The sequence below is a fragment of the Vidua chalybeata genome, chromosome 6 (genome assembly GCF_026979565.1).
Source record: "Vidua chalybeata isolate OUT-0048 chromosome 6, bVidCha1 merged haplotype, whole genome shotgun sequence".
Taxonomy (NCBI): Eukaryota; Metazoa; Chordata; class Aves; order Passeriformes; family Viduidae; genus Vidua; species Vidua chalybeata.
In genome coordinates, this window is record NC_071535.1 from 512,728 (window position 1) to 530,889 (window position 18,162).

The following is an 18,162-nucleotide window of genomic DNA, read 5'->3' on the forward strand; positions in this document are numbered from 1 at the left end:
AGGGACAGGTGTGCCATGGGGAGATCTGAGCAGGGGCAGCATGGGAGCAAAAGGGGGGCCAAGCCTGGCCCCTCACCCTGCACTGACAGAGACTAAAAATGTCAGGGGTGGGTACAAGCAACCTTTCTCAAAATAATTTTGCTGTCCTGCCGTGCCTCCCCTCTGCTGCCCCACAATGACACATCAAAGGTTTGCTTTAAGCCCCTTTTGGCTTCTGCTACTCCTTGACCAGCCAGACTCCAGCTGGGCTCTGCCACAGGCTGGAAGAGCTTCAGAGCCACTTTGGCACCATCATCCAGCTCCAGGGGTAGGGAAATGAGTGCCCGAGCCTGTTTTGGGTGTCCCAGATGAGAGGAGGGAGCTTTAGTGACCAAAGCCTTCCGCAGGTTGGTTTGGGAGCTTCCTCGCAGCCCTCACACCCTCACGGGCACCAGACTGGTGTGTCCAGCTGGTGAGGACAGGATCCCCACGGGGAACAAGGGACACTGTTCATCTTCTTGACACCTTGGGGTTCCTCTTGAGTGGTGACAAGAAATTTGGGGTTGGACAGTGCCTTATTGCACTGGGAGAGGGGACAGCTCTGGTCCTGCCTTCCTGCCAGGGCTTACCTGAGAGGAAATCAAGGCAGGCTCTGCTGTGGATCTCGTGCACACGGCAGAGCCTGAGTCCTGTGCCAGCTGTCAGATGGTGCTCCTTGTGTTGTCTTTCCCAGCTAGGGAAAGGACTGGGCCAGTAAATGGATTTTCCTCCTTTGAAGGCTTGTCAGGATGATCCTGTCATGCCACGGTGTTTCTCTGATACTTTTATATATTGAGCTCTACAGATTTATACTGTCAGGCGTTTCATTCAGCTCCAAATTATTCTTTTCTGGTTCTTTTCTGTAGCATCCCAATTTTTCAGTTTCATTTACAAAAGGAGATGTTTGCCTTGGGCATGGCACAGCTCCCACTGGTGCCACACACCCCTGCTGAGACACTGCTTGCTGCTCTCCCAGCCACTGGGCAATTCCCACTCCAGCTGGGCTTTCTCCCAAGACTCACAGGAGCTCTCCCATGGCAGGGACACCTCCCACTGTCCCAGGCTGCTCCGAGCCCCAGTGGCTGGCCTTGGGCACTGCCAGGGATCCAGGGGCAGCCCCAGCTGCTCTGGGCACCTGTGCCAGGGCCTGCCCACCCCACATTCCTTCCCAGTATCCACCTATCCCTGCTCCTTTTCAGTTTGACCCCAAGTGTCAGAGCACAGCCATCACGGCTGGGTTTGGTGCCACTGGTGGTTCCAGCACCAAAGGACACCCCCAGCTCGTTGCACTCCTCACCTCTGGCCCCTCTTCCTGGAGGAATGCCAGCTTTTGTGATTCCCGTGGCTCTGGAGAGGGTCCATAGCCAAACAAGCTCCTGCCAGGCAAGAGCTGCCTCTCAGCCCTTCCTCCACAGCCTGGGAGCGCTGGGATAGGAGCTGGTTCACAGAATCACAACAGAATTCCAGAGTCACTGAGGCTGGAAAAGCCTCCCAGCCCATGGAGCCCCAGCTGTGCCCGATGCCCACCCTGTCCCCAGCCCAGAGCTCTGAGTGCCACCTCCAGGGGACACCTGCAGGGATGGGCACTGCAACCCTCCCTGGGCAGCTTGAGGCCATGTCCTCTTGTCCTGTTCCCAGCAGGTACGTGCACAGGGACACGGGGATGTCTTGTACTGCCAGGTTTGGAAGGAGGCAGCACATCCCTGCCCAGCTGGCACCTGGCTGTAGGGTCAGGTGCTCCTGGGACATTGTGCACTGTCCTGGAACTTGGAATTCCTCAGAATGGGAAAAGGAAACTGCAGTAACAGGGAACAAGGTCCTTTTAATGTCAGTTTAAAGCCAAGAGGTGGTCCCAGCTCTGTCCTTTCAAGGGCAGGAAATCCAGAACTGGTCTCATTTTTGCAGAGAATGTGTTTGCAGGGATGTGTCCTGTGTTCCTCGAGTCAATCCTGGCTACAGGTCCTCCTGCCACTGGAAATTTTCCTCTCAAAGGGCTCATCTTCAAGAGGAGAGGAGAGCGAGAATATCCTCAATGACAAAACGCTTCTGGTGTCCTACAAAGTGCCAGGCTGACACATTCAGCATCCTGGCTCCCGGGAGAGGGCTGAGCCATAAATAATGCAGGAGAAGGAGCTGATTGTGCACAGCTTTGTGCTCTGGCTCTGGGAATCCAGAAATGAGCTGCTCGGGATTCATCCAGCAGCTCCCTGGGGCTCCTTCCACCTGAGCTCCCTCGGCTGCCATCTCTGGGGGCTCCTGGGGCAGGGGAGAGGAGAGGAGAGGAGAGGAGAGGAGAGGAGAGGAGAGGAGAGGAGAGGAGAGGAGAGGAGAGGAGAGGAGAGGAGAGGAGAGGAGAGGAGAGGAGAGGAGAGGAGAGGAGAGGAGAGGAGAGGAGAGGAGAGGAGAGGAGAGGAGAGGAGAGGAGAGGAGAGGAGAGGAGAGGAGAGGAGAGGAGAGGAGAGGAGAGGAGAGGAGAGGAGAGGAGAGGAGAGGAGAGGAGAGGAGAGGAGAGGAGAGGAGAGGAGAGGAGAGGAGAGGAGAGGAGACAAGTGAGCCCTTGAGGGTTCAGGTGAAAGGTGTGCCCAGGGGAGCAGTGCTGCTCTGCAGGCCAGGGGTGCCTCCCCCAGCTCCTCCTTGGCACGTCCAGGGTGGCACTGAGGGCCCGGATTCAGAGGGAAGGTGAGGTGCTGGCAGGCACCTGGGGGTATAAATCACTCAGCACCGGTCACTGAGGCCCCCAAATGGCCAGTGCAGGTTCAGGGGGAAGTGGATTTTTCATGCTTTGGAACAGCAGAGAAAAGATTCAATTAAGCAGTTTCTGGGAAGTCCTTGGAATGTCTATTTCTGGGCAGTTGAGTCAATTATCAGTCAAATAGAAAATTATTTCTCTCCAATGAAAGCAGAAGGAAATAGATCCTGGTTTTAGGCTGTCTGTGGAATACATTTTCATTCCAGAGTGCATTACAGCACATTTAAGTTATACGTGTCTGTGTTGGAATCTGCACATCCTGCTCATTATGCTCATTAAAAATTAGGTATTTAAAGTTAAAAAACCAGAGATCACTCATGAGGCATGAAAGTCGGCAAACAAATGCACATGAAAGTTATTGATTCAGAAAAGAGAGCATAGCAATGAGAGTCGAAGAGATAAGGATGAGTCGCGTTATCCCGAGGAGGGTGTGAGCTTTATAAAATAATAACCCATCATGGTTTGGGATCAGACAGAGCAGAGTGGAGCACAACAGACTGAGCAGCACTTCTAATCATTCAGCTGCAATTAAAGGGAAATAAATACTGCTCAGTTAGGCTTCATACCCAATTACTTGCTTAGAGACTCTTTCCTGTTTGGTCAAGAGAAACCACAGGTAATAAATCTGAATTATTAAAGAGTTCGTAATTTGGCAGTTGCACACAGTAGCACAGGTGAATGACTGTGGTGATACCAGAGCAGATTTTGGGAAGGAATTCCTGGCTGGAAGGGTGGGGAGGGGCTGGGCTGGAATTGCCAGAGCAGCTGTGGCTGCCCCTGGATCCCTGGCAGTGCCCAAGGCCAGGTTGGACACTGGGGCTTGGACACCCTGGGACAGTGGGAGGTGTCCCTGCCATGGCAGGGGTGGCCCTGGCTGGGGTTTGAGGTCCTTTTGAACCCAATCCATTCTGGGGTTCCACGTTGCACAAAATGCAGTGAAAACCTCATTGACCATGGAGAGAATATTCATCCCAACATTTTGATACTTGACAAGACAATAATTTCCCCATGTAAATGGAGACCTTTGCAATGTGGTGAGCTGCTTACAGCAGCACTGGGACTGTCACATGTCCCCGGGAGATGTGACCCTTCCTGGAGGATCCACAGTGAAAGCGGGAATTCCTGAGATGCCCAGGCTGCCCGGGGCGGTGGCAGCCCCTCGTCAGTGCCCAGCCTGGCTCCAGCTGAGCAGATGGCACTGGAGCTGTGCCTCCCTGCCCTCCTGCTCTCCAGGGGAGGCTGTGGGTGCAGGTGAGGGGGGCCCTGCTCGGTTCCTCGAACCAGGAACGGGGAATTTTGAGGCTGAGCTCCTCTGAAATTGTGGCTGTCACAGGCAATAACTCAGCCTTGCCGGGCTGCACTGATCTTCTGGGGAGAAGGGAACAGGCAGGCACTGCCAGGGAGACACGGGAACGCCAGCGGGAAGGAGAAGAACGGCAGGGAGGAGAAGGAGCTGTGCTGGGGAGGGTCGGGCAGGGCGGGGTCCCACCTGCGGGGTGGGGGGGACACCCACCGCAGCCAGCCCCGGCTCTGCCCTGCCGGACACACCCGGACGGCCGCGGGTCTCTCCTGTCGGCGCAGCTGCAGCCTGTTAACCCTTGCGCTGCTGAGGCCCGGGGCAGGCGCAGGGGCCGGGGTCAGCCTCAGCTGCGCAGGGAGGAAGCCCAAGGCAGCGAGTGCTGAGCGTGCTGCTGGTTCAAATGCTGCAGACGAGCTCCAGGAGCTGCTAAACCACGTTGTTTTGTATAGCGCCGGGCACAGTGCAGCCTCCATTCCTGTTGCCTCCTTTCCATTGTGTGTCAGATTGATTCAAATGCACTTATCCTGAAATATTTTTAATATGTTTATGAACATTGAGTATTCTTCCTTTATAATTCCTCAACAGGTAAAATCTGAAGTGTCTCCTTAGAAAATAAGGTTGAATGTATGTGATTTTGGGGGGATTTGAGCCGGAAATGTGGCAGTGGTAGGTCAGATAAATCATCACATGATCATTATAGAATGGGCTGGGCTGGGTTAAATCCCACCCAGTGCCCCCCCCCTGCCACGGCAGGGACACCTCCCACTGTCCCAGGGTGCCCCAGTGTCCAACCTGGCCTTGGCACTGCCAGGGATCCAAGGGCAGCCACAGCTGCTCTGGCAATTCCAGCCCAGCCAGGAATTCCCAATTCCCAATCTCCCATCCATCCCTGCCCTCTGGCTCTGGGAGCCATTCCCTGTGTCCTGTCCCTCTGTCCTTGTCCCCAGTCTCTCTCCAGCTCTCCTGGAGCCCCTTCAGGCCCTGGCAGGGGATAACTTCTGGGAGAGTCCGGGCACTCCAGCACTCCCTTGGGGCAGGCACAGGCAGCAGCAGCAGCTCTCCCAGGTGTGGGTGCCAGCCCTGGCTTTGGGGGGCTCCAGCTCTGCCCTGTGCCCAAATCCCCCCAGAGCTGCCGCAGAGCCCGAGGCAGGATTCAGACAGGGCAGCCCGGGGGCAGGGCAGGTGGGGAATCCCAAAGGGAATGCCACAGCACCACAGCACACAGCACAGCACCACAGCACCTCCAGGACTGAGGGTTAGCAGGAGTCTCTCGTTCAAGGAGCTCAGCCTTGCATTTTCTGCTCTCGGGTGGGTAAATGGTGTTCCACAGCTAATCCCTAAAGGATGGCACTCTTGAAATATGACTTCTATCGAAAGTAGTACATCCACACATGGCATTACCCTTCCCAATAGAAAATGCTCTTTGACAGAGGAAAGAGGGCACAGCTGCAGCCGGTGACACAGCTCAGGGACACCCAGGGGCAGGGGAGGGATCGGCATTCCCACAGGAGGACATCAGGGAAAACCCTGGCACAGCCCATGGCCATGGGGTGAGGGGCCAGGGAGCAGTTACCATTTATCAAATCCATCCTGGACTGGGCACTGGGATGATTTCCAGCATATTGCCTGGAATGGAGGCTCTTCACTGCCAGTGACCTCTGTGCCTGGAGGCCCCAGCCCCACGGCCACAGCCACAGCAGCACCGGGAATCTCTGCTGAACCTCTCCTTTCCATGGCAACTCCATTCCCACGGCATCTTCATTCCCACGGCAAAGGGATCGAGCTCACAGAGTCACAGAATCACACAGAGTCACAGAATTACTGAATCACAGAATCACAGAATCAGAGAATCACGGAGTCACAGAGTCATAGAATCACAGAATCACAGAATTACTGAGTCACGCAATCACACAATCACAGAATCACGGAGTCACAGAGTCACAGAGTCACAGAGTCACAGGATCACAGAGTCACAGAGTCACACAGAGTCACAGAATCACAGAATTACTGAATCACAGAATCAGAGAATCAGAGAATCAGAGAATCAGAGAATCACGGAGTCACAGAGTCATAGAATCACAGAATCACAGAATTACTGAGTCATGCAATCACACAATCACAGAATCACGGAGTCACAGAGTCACAGAATCACAGGATCATGGAGTCACAGAGTCACAGAATCACAGAGTCACAGAATCACAGAGTCACACAGAGTCACAGAATTACTGAGTCACAGAATCACAGGATCACACAGAATCACAGAATCACAGAATCACAGGATCACACAGAGTCACAGAGTCACAGAATCACAGAGTCACAGAATCACAGGATCACACAGAGTCACAGAATCACACAGAGCCACAGATGCAGCAAGGCTGGAAGAGCCCTCAGCCCATCCAGCTGAGCCGTCAGCCCAGCAGCAGCACAGCCACCCTGAGCCACATTCCCAGTGCCACACAGGCCAGACTTGCCCCCTTTTGATTTGCCTGGTTCAGGCTCACACGGACAAGGATGCATCTGTGCTGTGAACGTCTCTGTGGTAAGGTTTATGCAGAAATATCACTGTAGGGGATATCATCAGTTGATAAGGGGCCCACAGTGCCTCATCCTGCTGGTGTCATTCCCCCTCCCTCCCTCTTTTGCAAGTTTATTCTCTTCTCCCGGCCGTGTTTTCAAGCACAAGCACCTGAAGCAAGCAGTGACCTATTTTCCTGGTTACCTGCAGATCCCCGGCTCCGAGGCTGCAGGAATGAGGATGTCAGAGCCTGCATTCTCACGCCAGAAGCCCAGGTGGATCCAAACTGGGATTGGTGCTGCCCGCCTGCCCCCGGGCTCGCTGCATCTCTGTGGTGGGGCTCATGCCAGGGGAGCCCAGGGTGTGGGGGCACTGGGGGACCCCACCCCGAACATGCCTGGGGGCTGGGCTCATCTCCAGCTCTCTGGGCAGAGCTGGGTTTGCCAGAGCCAGCAGGAGGAGGCAGGGCTGGAATGGGGGCAGCAATGCCAGGCAGAGGCAGGAGCACCACGGATTAGCTTCAATTGCCTGGGAAATGAGCCCTGCCCAGCTCTGGGAGCTGGGCCTTGTTTGGGGTGGGTTTGTGAGCCCTGATAGCCCAGGGCCTGCTCTGCCACGCCTGGCTGCTGCCAGCCCAGTATCCATGAATTCCTGCATCCTTTACGGGCACAGACTGAGAAAAACACGGTGCTTGCTCATGCTGGGCAAGATTTCAGAGTTGTCAGTATTCAGTCACTGAATTTCAGGGCTTGGAAGCTTTTCTGGCTTCCTTCCAGTCAATCCCTGCTGCACAGCAGCTGCACAGAACTCCTCAATGTCCTCAGAATGGAGCAGAACAGCAGTCACGAGCAGCAAAGCCCTGGAAAAGCACTGGATGGACTCAGCTCAACCACCGGGTGTGAGTTAAACACCAGGATGGTTCACAAAACACTGCAGCTAAACCAATCCCTAAAGCCGGGCAGGAGCAACGTTTCCCCTGCAGTGCAAGCCCCCACCCCAGCCCGTCCCTGTGGCAGAGCTGAGAGCGAGGGAACGGGCTCAGGCTGGGCCAGGGGAGGCTCAGGGTGGGCACGGGGAAAATTCCACCATGGCAAGGGCTGTCCAGCCCTGGCACAGCTGCCAGGGCAGTGCTGGAGTGCCCACCCCTGGGAGGATTTAAAAGCCCTGGGGATGTGGCACTTGGGGACAGGGGTCAAGGGCTGGGTCAGGTTCACTGCCTTGGCCCCAGGCACCCCCAGGCACCGAGGGGGCTCCAGTGGGGCTCATCCCTGGGGTGCCCTGCCTGCACCATCCCTGCATCTCCATTTCTCCCTGGCAGCCCGGTGTGACCCCTGTGAGCTGATCCTGGGGCGTGATCCTGGGGCTGAGATGAGCAGGGCACTTTGGAGGATGGCCCTTATGTGACAAGAGGTGAGGAGAGGTGGCTGAGAGCTCCAGCAGAGGGTGGCAAACGAGGCCCTGTTCCATCAGCTCTGGAACTTCCAGCACACGAGTCCTGATCTCACCTACAACTGAATATTTATTCTGAACCATGCCCAATAAAGCATTTATAGGCCTCTAAAAGAAGCTAAATCGTCTCAAGACAAGGTAAACCTTTGATGTTTAATAACCTGTATTATAATAAGTATCTGCTCTGAAAAATAAGGAAGGAAAATGGAAAGCTTTCGAGCAGAGCAATCACTCACCTGCTGCAAATTGGTTTACAAGACATTTTAATATATCACCAAATTATTGCAGCTCCTGACCAGCACACAGCAGCCTGGGAAGGCAGTGCTAGACCTGCCAGGCCTCTGCAGGAGGGGACTTTAAAATAGACACAGGGACACCTTTCCTCAGGACATGCAGCCTGGAATGTGTCTGTGAAGGACGAGAACACAAACAGGCAGACAACACAAACCAGCTGGGTTAGACTGGGCCGGGCACAGTGCCCCAAACAAGGCATTTCCTCTGCTGTCCCCAGCCCAAAAAGTGCATTTTGCATTGTCCCAGTGAAGCGATGCGCAGAATAATTAAATAGACTCCACACCCTGGGGTAGTTATGCAGTGGGTCTGTGTGTCAGCGCCCGGCACAGGTGAGATTGCTCTCCAAAACTTGTGTCCCGAGCCTCAGTCTGACCCACACCTTTATTCCCAAAGCTGTTCCATATGCAATACATTGCACAACTTTCTCATGCATATTCAACCCCTGGCCCCGCCTGTCCTCGCCTCTCACGCTAAATGAGTCCACGCCCTTCTGGCCACGCCTGGTTTGCTGTGGTGGTCGCACGGGGGTCTCTCGGTGGTCCTGAGGCTGAAGATTGTGGTCTTCCTCATGACTGAGCTTTTGAACTTTTCCTCTCTGCGCGTGCGCTGTCGGTCCTTTGGTGTTATCTGAGTACGTCTGTCGGTCTTGATGGGCTTGGAGACAGAGGAGCTTCTTTATCTGGGTTCTTTGCCTCCTCTGGTATTGTTCTTTATGCAAGAAGCTTCAGAAATTTGCATTTTCCTACGCCCTTTGTACCAGGCAGAGGTTTCTTAAGTAAAAGGTTAAAATTCAATACATACTTCTACAAGCTAAATTATAAATATTTAATTAATTTTGTTAATTTAACTCTAAAAATCTCTGTTTCACCAGCATGGATATTTGCTCTGTAAAATCTTTCTTTTGCAGCTGTTTGGAAAGCAAAGGGCCAGTGGCTGTGCCTGGGGGAGCTGGAGCAGGATCCCTGCAGGGTGGGCGATGCCCCAGGCCTGTCCCTGGAGCAGGAGCGTTTGGACAATGTCCCCAACAACGCTGGAGCTCCCGCTCAGCCCTAGAGGGAGCCAGCAGTGGGGCTGGGTGAGCACTGCAGGTCCCTTCCAGCTGAGATTCTCTCCTCAGCGAGGAAGAGGCAATCAAGCTCTGTAAATTAGGGGATATTTTGACAGGTGGGTGCTGTAAGGGACTGTGGTTTCTCCAGGACGGGAGCAGAGTCCCCACAGAAGATCTTGGAACCTTGGGTGAGCCCCAAAAGCTGCAAAACCTCCTGCAAGTGGAGGGAGCCAGGGAGAAAAGCCCCAGGTGAGCAAGGGGTCCCAGGAGCTGAGGGTGAATGGTCAAACACTGAGCAAATTGTCTTAGAAACGAACCCGGAGGGGAAAAACTCAAAGCAGAGGGAACGATCCTAAAGGAGAGATTGAGGAAAATCAAGAGATTCTTTCCCTGTGTCATAATGGGCAAAATAACCCCAAACAACCCCCCAACCAAAACAACAAAACCAACAACAAACAAACAAAACCCCAAAACCAAGCAAACAAACAATCCCCAGACAAACCTACCAACCAAACAAAAGAACCCAAAATCCAAAAAAACCAAAACAAACAAACAAAAAACAAATCAGTGTTTCCCAAATACAGCGCTGTCCACACCAGGAATATGACAGTTCTGGAGAGCAGGGAATGAAAGCAGAGAATTGCTTGGAAGCCTGGAAACAATCCCTTGGCAGTACTGGTTTGTAGTGGGTTGTTCTCACCCTGTGCTATCCTCTGCTGCTGCTTTGCTCTGTGTTTTCCTGGGCTTCTGTAGAGGAGCTGGACTCTCTGAAGGAGCCAGTGTTTCATCTGCTGGGCTGTGCCTGGCATCTTGCAGTCCAATTCTTACATAATCCAATTGAAATGGATGGATTGTTTAGAAATGAATAAGGAAGGGTAATTAGCTTATTCTATCCATGTAAATAAAATGTCTCACTACACAGCTTCAGTGACAGTAGAGAAGGCAAACACTTGAAAATGCAAGGAAAAGATGACAAAAAAAACCCCAAACACAAATCAGGAGAAAATTTGCTTTGTGTCAATCATGTTTTCCTGTAACAAAGTGAACTGAAGTGGGTCTGATTTAGGAAAATCTCTCTTTCACACTGTCCCACAATTCCTCTTTGTCTCAGAGCAATGTTCCTGGCTCCTGGGAGAACTTCCCGGGCTGCTCCCATCCAGGTGTGCCAGCTCGTGTCCTGGGGGAGGCGGCAGCTCCCTGACAGCTGCAGCCCGAACCCCTGGGCTGGAGAAAGGATTTATCCAACAGCCTCCCCGGCATGAAGGCATCCAGGATTTGATGGAATAAAATGTTTTCCGTGCTTAGGGAGAAATAAACCCCTGAAGTGCATGCTACTGAGTAATAAGCATAATTTGGGGTTGGGATTTTGAGGGTTTGGATGGGATTTTGTGCAGTCAGTGGTGCTCACGCTGTGTGGCTGCTCCCAGTGCAAAGCTGTTTGTGTGTCAGACCCCCAACATTCCCCTGACCAGAGGCAAGACAGGTTTCATGTTGCTACAGACACACGCTACAATATTGGCTTTTCACAACTGTTAAATGCATTCTGTGTGTGTGCTGTTACAGCAGCTTTGCTAGAAAGATACAGTTTTTATTTCTGCTGCTCACGGAGCTCAGGGCAATAGCTGCTATCAGTGTGCCTGTGTTAAAATGCCTGCTGGGGTGGGATAACCCCAATGAACACAGGATGAGCACACCTGGACAGATGTGCCACCCACCAGCACTCACCCTCTGAAGGCCGTGTGGGCCAGGGCCCAACAACTGAAAATGATGATAAAAAAGGACTAAAAGCACAAGCCAAGGATGCAGATGCTCTAAAAAAGCAGATCCAAAGAGGAAATACACTGAACAGCTCTTGGGACATGGGAACTGGTTCAAAGAAAAAGTTTACTGTGCACAAGGCTCTGGGAAGGTGCAGCAGGCTGCTGGAATTCCAAGGTGTTTAAGGGGTGTCCCCGAAGGTCACAGGGTGCTCCTGGCTGAGTGCCAAGGTGCACCCGGCCGTGATAACCTTTGCTCTGGGGCCTCGTCTGCTCTTGGCCTTGACTGAGCTTTTTACATTTGCTCAGGAGAGGGAACGGGTTTGTCACAGTGTTCATCTCTCCAAAAGACTTTCTGCTGGCTGAGCTGAGCTGAGCTGAGCAGCAGCAGGACAGAGCTGCTGCTCCGTGCTCAGCTGCCCGTTTGTCCAGGTGCTGAAGGAAATAACTTGCTGCAGACAAGAGGCTTCTCGTGCTGCTTTGCACAGCAGCGAGCAGGCAGCGCTCACCTGAGTATGTGCTGGTAGAAATGTTTGGTTTTTCTCATTCTCTTGATTTTGAAATAGCTCTGTCTGTAGGCAGCATCAGTGTGGGATATGGCTCAGAGGCAAAAATAGCTCTGGAGAGGCTTTGGAGGAGCCTTCAGGGAGACAGAGCCAGTTTGGCATTGATTGCAGCTGTAGAATCCTAATAAACAATTTTCTTAATAAAGAGACTGGTCCTAGAGTCATGTAATTACTGAGCTCCCAGCGAGTGCAATGCCCTGACTGCTTTAATCTCTCTCAGCTCCTCACCATGTGAATCACCCTCTCCTCACCCAGCCCTGCCTCCTCTGCAGCCCGAGCAAGGCCTGATTAAAAGTGTCACCTGCCCAGACCAGTCACGCTTGGGCTGCGCTGTGCCCAGGAGCCCTGGTGCAAACCCAAGTTATGTAACCCTGGAATTTGAATGACAAAAATACCCCTGAAAACGAGACAGATGAGATGACATATGCAACTGAGTCATTGTGTTCCTGGAACACAGCACAGTGCAGTGAGAGGCTTCGTGCTGAAATATAAAACAGCCCCACTGTACCCAGTGTGAGTTATCTGGGAGGCAAACCAGCAGCACAATTCCTTGGTGTTATTTTATTTTCTTCCCTGGCAGGGTGGGCAGGCCCTGGCACAGGGTGCCCAGAGCAGCTGTGGCTGCCCCTGGATCCCTGGCAGTGCCCAAGGCCAGGTTGGACACTGGGGCTGGAGCAGCCTGGGACAGTGGGAGGTGTCCCTGCCATGGCAGGGGTGGGATGGATGGGTTTTAATGTTCCTCCACCCCAATTCTGGGATTCTCTTTTTCTTTCACTGTGCTTCTGGAACCTGTAAGGTTGGAGTTCCTTCAAAGCTAAACACATTATGTGTCACTCCTGTGGGTGCTGGCAGTGCCCCAGCCTCTTCTCTGGCTCTTTGTGGAGTTCATGTGCTGAGCCTGTGGCTTCTGCAGCCACAGACCAGCTCAGGGCAGGCTCTGCAGCGTCAGGTGTGGTCCTGGCAATGGGAATAGGCTCAGACTCCCCATTTCTCAGAACAGAGGAGATCCAGTGCAGAGGACATGAATTCCAAGCTCCAGAAGGAGCAGAGAATGAGTTGATGTTTTCTCTAAACCCCCTGACTGGCCCTTCTGCCAAGCAGCCCTGTCATGTCTCCGTTTGCTCCGTGGACAGCTCAGGAGTGCCGTAACTCAGTCACAAAGCCTGGCGGAGGGAGGTTTCTGTGAGCACCCCCAGCCTCAGCCTGCCCTGGTCCAACAGCCAGCTCTTCTTCACCTGGTCTTGCCTGCAGACCAGGGGCAGAGTGAGAGGAGCTGGGCGTTGTTTCTTTGTCACCAGGCACCTGCAGCAGTCAGGAAACGATGGAATTTCCTGGGGTTCAGCACTGGTTGCGTTGGGGCAGAATCCCAGGATGGTTTGGGTTGGAAAGGACCTTAAAGCCCAGCTCAATGCCACCCCTGCCACTATCCCTGGTGGCCTGGGACAGCGTGCAGAATTACCCAGGCAGGGTTGTTGCCTCTGCCTGCTCATTTGTAGGGTAAGGACACAGAAGGGGCAAGCCCCAGGATTAATTTGCTTTCCCAGCAGCACAGGGCTGCTCTTGCCCATGAGGAATTTCATTGGCATTGTCAGCCTAAGAGGCAGATCTTGGGAAGGAGCTCTTGTGCAGTCTGTGTCAGTGAGGAAAATGAGTAAACTTGGCACAGAGATCTCTCCTGGGACTGCAAATGTACCGAACTGATTTGCAAATAGTAGCACATCCATAACTTTGACAGACATCCCCAGCATTGATCTTCTTCAAAACAACAAATTAGGAGGTGAAGTGAAAACCGTGAGCTGGGATTCTCTGGCACTGTGATACTTCCTGGGTTTTTCACCTTTTCCTGAGGAAAGAGTCAATTAAAGTGGCATCTCCTATTTGCATTTCTGGGCTGGAAGTTTCTTGGGGAGCATGGCCAGAAGAGGCTCCTTGGGGACAATTCCCAGGTCCCTGCTGCTGTTCCAGGCCCTGAGGGAGCCCTGCAGGAGGGGTCTGTGACCCCCCCAGCAGCTGCAGCCAAGGGGCTCTGCCTCCATGGGCTCAGATTCTTGGTGCAGGTGGGAGAGCTCAGCCTCTGCTCTGTAATCACAGAATCATCCAGGATGGGAAAGGCTTCCAAGATCATCAAAGTCACTTCTCTGCTGCCAAATGCCACAGCTGAGCAGGATCTCCTTGTTCCACAACAGCCCAATCCTCAGACAGAGTTTAATGAGCTGTGTCCTCCTCTGGGATATTCTGTGGTGCAGCCCTGAGATGATTTAATCAGACCCTCTTCCTCTTTGCCTTTTTTCTGGTATGTACAGGGACAAAAAGAAGCTATAATTGAGTATCTCTCTGAAAGAAGTTGGGACAATTCAGTCCTGTTCTAGATCTCCTCAACACAAAAAAAAAAACCAAAAAAAAAACCTGGGAGAATGAAGATGGAGCCCAGGAAGGAGTGAGGAGAGGCTGAGAGGTTTGCACAGCCTGAAGAACTGTGGAGGATCTTTCTGTCTCCTCCAGCTCCCTAAAGAGCCCGTGGAGGGGATGGATCCAGGTGTTTCCCGGGGTGCACCGTGGGGAGGCAGTGCAGAATAGGGATTTTCATGTTATCCCTGTGAGTTTGATGCTCAGCTGGAGACCTTTGAGTGTCCTGCAAAGGGAATTCTCCCACAGCTGCAGTCCGAATGTCAGTGTGGAGCTGTGGCACTGGCAGTGCCCTTTATGAATGTGTCCCAAGGGGTGCACGGTGGAGCTGCCTGATGGAGGCTGGGCATGGCCAGGGTGGAGCAGTGCCCCCAGCCAGCACCAGAGCTCCAGGAGTGCCCAGGGATGAGGGAAGGCTCTGGGATGTGCCAGGACAAACCCTTGAGCTCCAGTCCTGTAACCAGAACGGGCCCAAGTTCTTGTGTGGGGCTGTTTGGGTTGATTTGTCACAGGCTGATTTGTCTTGGAGAAACAGGTGAAGGTGGGAGAACATCCAGGCTTCACCTGAAGCTGACCAAACCCAGGGCAAACCTGGGCACTCACAGCCGTGAGGGAGCTGGAGGCAGAGCATCCCTCTGGAGCTGGAGGGCAGGGTTTGGGGGATGTGGGCTGGGGGTAGCTCTGCTTGGGGCGGAGCTGCTGTTCCCGTTTGGGAGGGCAGCTCTGGTGGAGCTGGCTGCAGCAGGGAATAACCAGGATCCCTCTGGCTGTCCCAGTCCTCAGGGGAGTGACAGGAATCCTTTGTAGCTGCCCCTGTAAGTGTGTGTTACCTCCCAGTGACTAAACCCCGTGTTTTTCTGAGCCCGGGGATGATGTACTGTGACTCACTCAGTGCTCTCAAAGCCCATTTTCCTTTGCCTCACTACTTTGGAAGCAGTTATATCAATTGCCTGCTTTTCCTGAACAATTTATTACTATTACAGCTCTTCTGGAGTTTTGAACTGTCTGTAGTTAATGATGCCAGCTATTAAAAAGGCACTTTATCCTGAATAACTGTGAGCATCTGGCTTTATCAGCAGTGATGCAACAACTTCTGTGGCTCCAAGTTAAGGGAAAAGCTTTATGTATCATGAGAGAAACCAGAAGTGAAGAGTGTATTAAACCCCAAATGAGAAACGAGCAGTTTTCCTGTTTCAGGAAGCACTTCTGTGAGACAGGAGTGGCATTTTACAAAGTTTTCCTCCAGGCCTTCACATACTGAACAATATAAAAGTGGGCTTGGGTTTGGGTGGCTTTTCTTAGTGCTTTTCACAAAACGTTTCCCATTCTGAAATTTTCATGGTTTTGCCTGGCCTGGGTTGAGCCGGTGGAAGTTCCCCGAGAGCAGAGCTGTGCCAGAGGGGGCACAGGCTGCCCCAGCCACATCTTCAGAGCCCATTGTCCTCTTGCATGCCAGAGAAAACGTGGGCGATCACTCCAACAGATGCTGAGACTTAGGGAGGTTTGGACTCTCTTGTCCTGGGCCCGACCCCCTGATCTCCCGGGCACCGGAGGGACCCAGCTGCAGCGTGTCCAGGGGTTGGAAGCCATGTGGGATGAAATGCCAGCAGCACTTGGTGGGCACCCAGAGCTCATCATCCCCATCTCTGCAGGGCTTTAGAGCCGTGTGCATGTGGCACCTGGGGACATGGGTTAGTGGTGGCCTCAGCAGGGGGAAGAGTTGGCCTCAGTCTTGGGGGGATTTTCCAACCTTAGAGATTCTCTGATCAGTTGGTGAAGCTGAGCTGGGTGGTTTCCTATCTGGAAAGCAACAGCAGAGGCAAGAGATGGAAAATAACCTTCTTGGGGCTCTGTTTAAGTTGACCAACACTGGAGACAGGCAGAGATTCCTGAGGGAGGTGTGGGGAGATGAGAAGGGATTTTGTGACATGTTGTGAGAAGATGGAGAGGGCTGTTCCTCGCTTCTCATAGTAGGAGGCAGGTTGCGATCTGGCTGTGCATCTAAAATTAGGGAGGAAAAAGCTTTCTCTTTCTCCCCTCTTTAATCCTTTATTACCTCAGGAGGCCAAAACTCTGAAGGAATTCCAGCTGGATTAGGCAGCATGGTGGAGGCATCAGCTGATGAACAGATGTGGTCTAGGTAGAACTTACAACTGGGTGAGAAGCCCACGGCCCTGGGTGAGCCGAGGCTGGGGGGTGTCCGTTCTCAGCAGCTGCCCCCCGAGGCCCTCGGCGGGGACAGCTCCAACAGCCCCAGCACGGCTCCATCCTGGCTGCTCCGGGGCATCCGTGGGGGAGCAGAGCTGCCACGGGCCTGGCGCTGCAGCAGGTCCTTCCCAGGCCTGCCGCTCTGTCCCTGTGGGTCTGGGGTCCCTGTGGCTGCAGCCACTTCTCCTGTCTGTGCCCACGGGCTGCTCTGTCCCTGCGGGGTCTGGGGTCCCTGCGGCTGCAGCCCCTTCTCCTGTCTGTGCCCACGGGCTGTGCTGCCATTGCCGGGGGTGTTCCTGCTCCCAGCTTCCAGCGGGGAGCACTGGGGGTCTGCAGCGGGGGTCTGCAGTGAGGGCCTGTAGTGAGGGCCTGCAGCATCAGTGAACACCAGGGGTCTGCAGCAGGGAGCACAGGGGCCTGCAGCGGGGTTTGCAGCGGGGGCCTGCACCATTGGTGAGCAATGGGGGCCTGCACCATTGGTGAGCAATGGGGGCCTGCACCATTGGAGAGCAGTGAGGGCCTGCACCATTGGAGAGCAGTGAGAGTCTGCACCATTGGTGAGCAGTGAGGGTCTGCACCATTGGAGAGCACCATGGGCCTGCACCATTGGAGAGCACCATGGGCCTGCACCATTGGTGAGCAGTGAGGGTCTGCACCATTGGTGAGCACCATGGGCCTGCACCATTGGAGAGCAGTGAGAGTCTGCACCATTGGTGAGCACCATGGGCCTGCACCATTGGTGAGCAGTGAGGGTCTGCACCATTGGAGAGCACCATGGGCCTGCACAATTGGTGAGCAGTGAGGGCCTGCACCATTGGAGAGCACCATGGGCCTGCACCATTGGAGAGCAGTGAGGGCCTGCACCATTGGTGAGCACCATGGGCCTGCACCATTGGAGAGCAGTGAGGGCCTGCACCATTGGAAAGCACCATGGGCCTGCACCATTGGTGAGCAGTGAGGGCCTGCACCATTGGTGAGCACCATGGGCCTGCACCATTGGTGAGCAGTGAGGGCCTGCACCATTGGTGAGCACCAAGGGCCTGCACCATTGGTGAGCACCATGGGCCTGCACCATTGGTGAGCAGTGAGGGCCTGCACCATTGGTGAGCAGTGAGGGCCTGCACCATTGGTGAGCACCATGGGCCTGCACCATTGGTGAGCAGTGAGGGCCTGCACCATTGGTGAGCAGCGAGGGCCTGCACCATTGGAGAGCAGTGAGGGCCTGCACCATTGGAAAGCACCATGGGCCTGCACCATTGGTGAGCACCATGGGCCTGCACCATTGGAGAGCAGTGAGTGCCTGCACCATTGGAGAGCAGTGAGGGTCTGCAGCATTGGAGAGCAGTGAGGGTCTGCACCATTGGAGAGCAGTGAGGGTCTGCAGCATTGGTGAGCAGTGAGGGCCTGCACCATTGGTGAGCAGTGAGGGCCTGCACCATTGGAGAGCAGTGAGTGCCTGCACCATTGAAGAGCAGTGAGGGCCTGCACCATTGGTGAGCAGTGAGGGCCTGCACCATTGGAGAGCAGTGAGGGTCTGCACCATTGGAGAGCACCATGGGCCTGCACCATTGGAGAGCACCATGGGCCTGCACCATTGGAGAGCAGTGAGGGCCTGCACCATTGGAGAGCAGTGAGGGTCTGCACCATTGGTGAGCACCATGGGCCTGCACCATTGGTGAGCAGTGAGGGCCTGCACCATTGGTGAGCAGTGAGGGCCTGCACCATTGGTGAGCAGTGAGGGCCTGCACCATTGGAGAGCAGTGAGGGCCTGCACCATTGGAAAGCACCATGGGCCTGCACCATTGGTGAGCACCATGGGCCTGCACCATTGGAGAGCAGCATGGGCCTGCAC

The 18,162-nt window shown here is 54.0% G+C and overlaps 2 long non-coding RNA genes across 6 annotated transcripts; one reads left to right on the forward strand and one right to left on the reverse strand.

Annotated features, from left to right (window-relative positions):
- Nucleotides 1-1,820: 1,820 nt before the first annotated feature.
- On the reverse strand, nucleotides 1,821-5,754 carry LOC128790197 (uncharacterized). The gene is made up of 2 exons (XR_008431657.1): nucleotides 5,641-5,754; nucleotides 1,821-2,017 (listed from the first exon to the last, which is right to left on the reverse strand). It is a non-coding gene; the product is annotated as an uncharacterized LOC128790197 (long non-coding RNA).
- Nucleotides 5,755-6,173: 419 nt separating this feature from the next.
- On the forward strand, nucleotides 6,174-10,684 carry LOC128789625 (uncharacterized). Of its 5 annotated transcripts, none has more exons than XR_008431484.1 (5): nucleotides 6,174-6,606; nucleotides 6,793-7,992; nucleotides 9,233-9,400; nucleotides 9,522-10,051; nucleotides 10,485-10,684. It is a non-coding gene; the product is annotated as an uncharacterized LOC128789625 (long non-coding RNA). The 5 variants fall into 5 exon arrangements; XR_008431483.1 differs by having other exon boundaries at nucleotides 9,522-9,622; nucleotides 9,958-10,684; XR_008431485.1 differs by having other exon boundaries at nucleotides 9,522-9,622.
- Nucleotides 10,685-18,162: the final 7,478 nt, after the last annotated feature.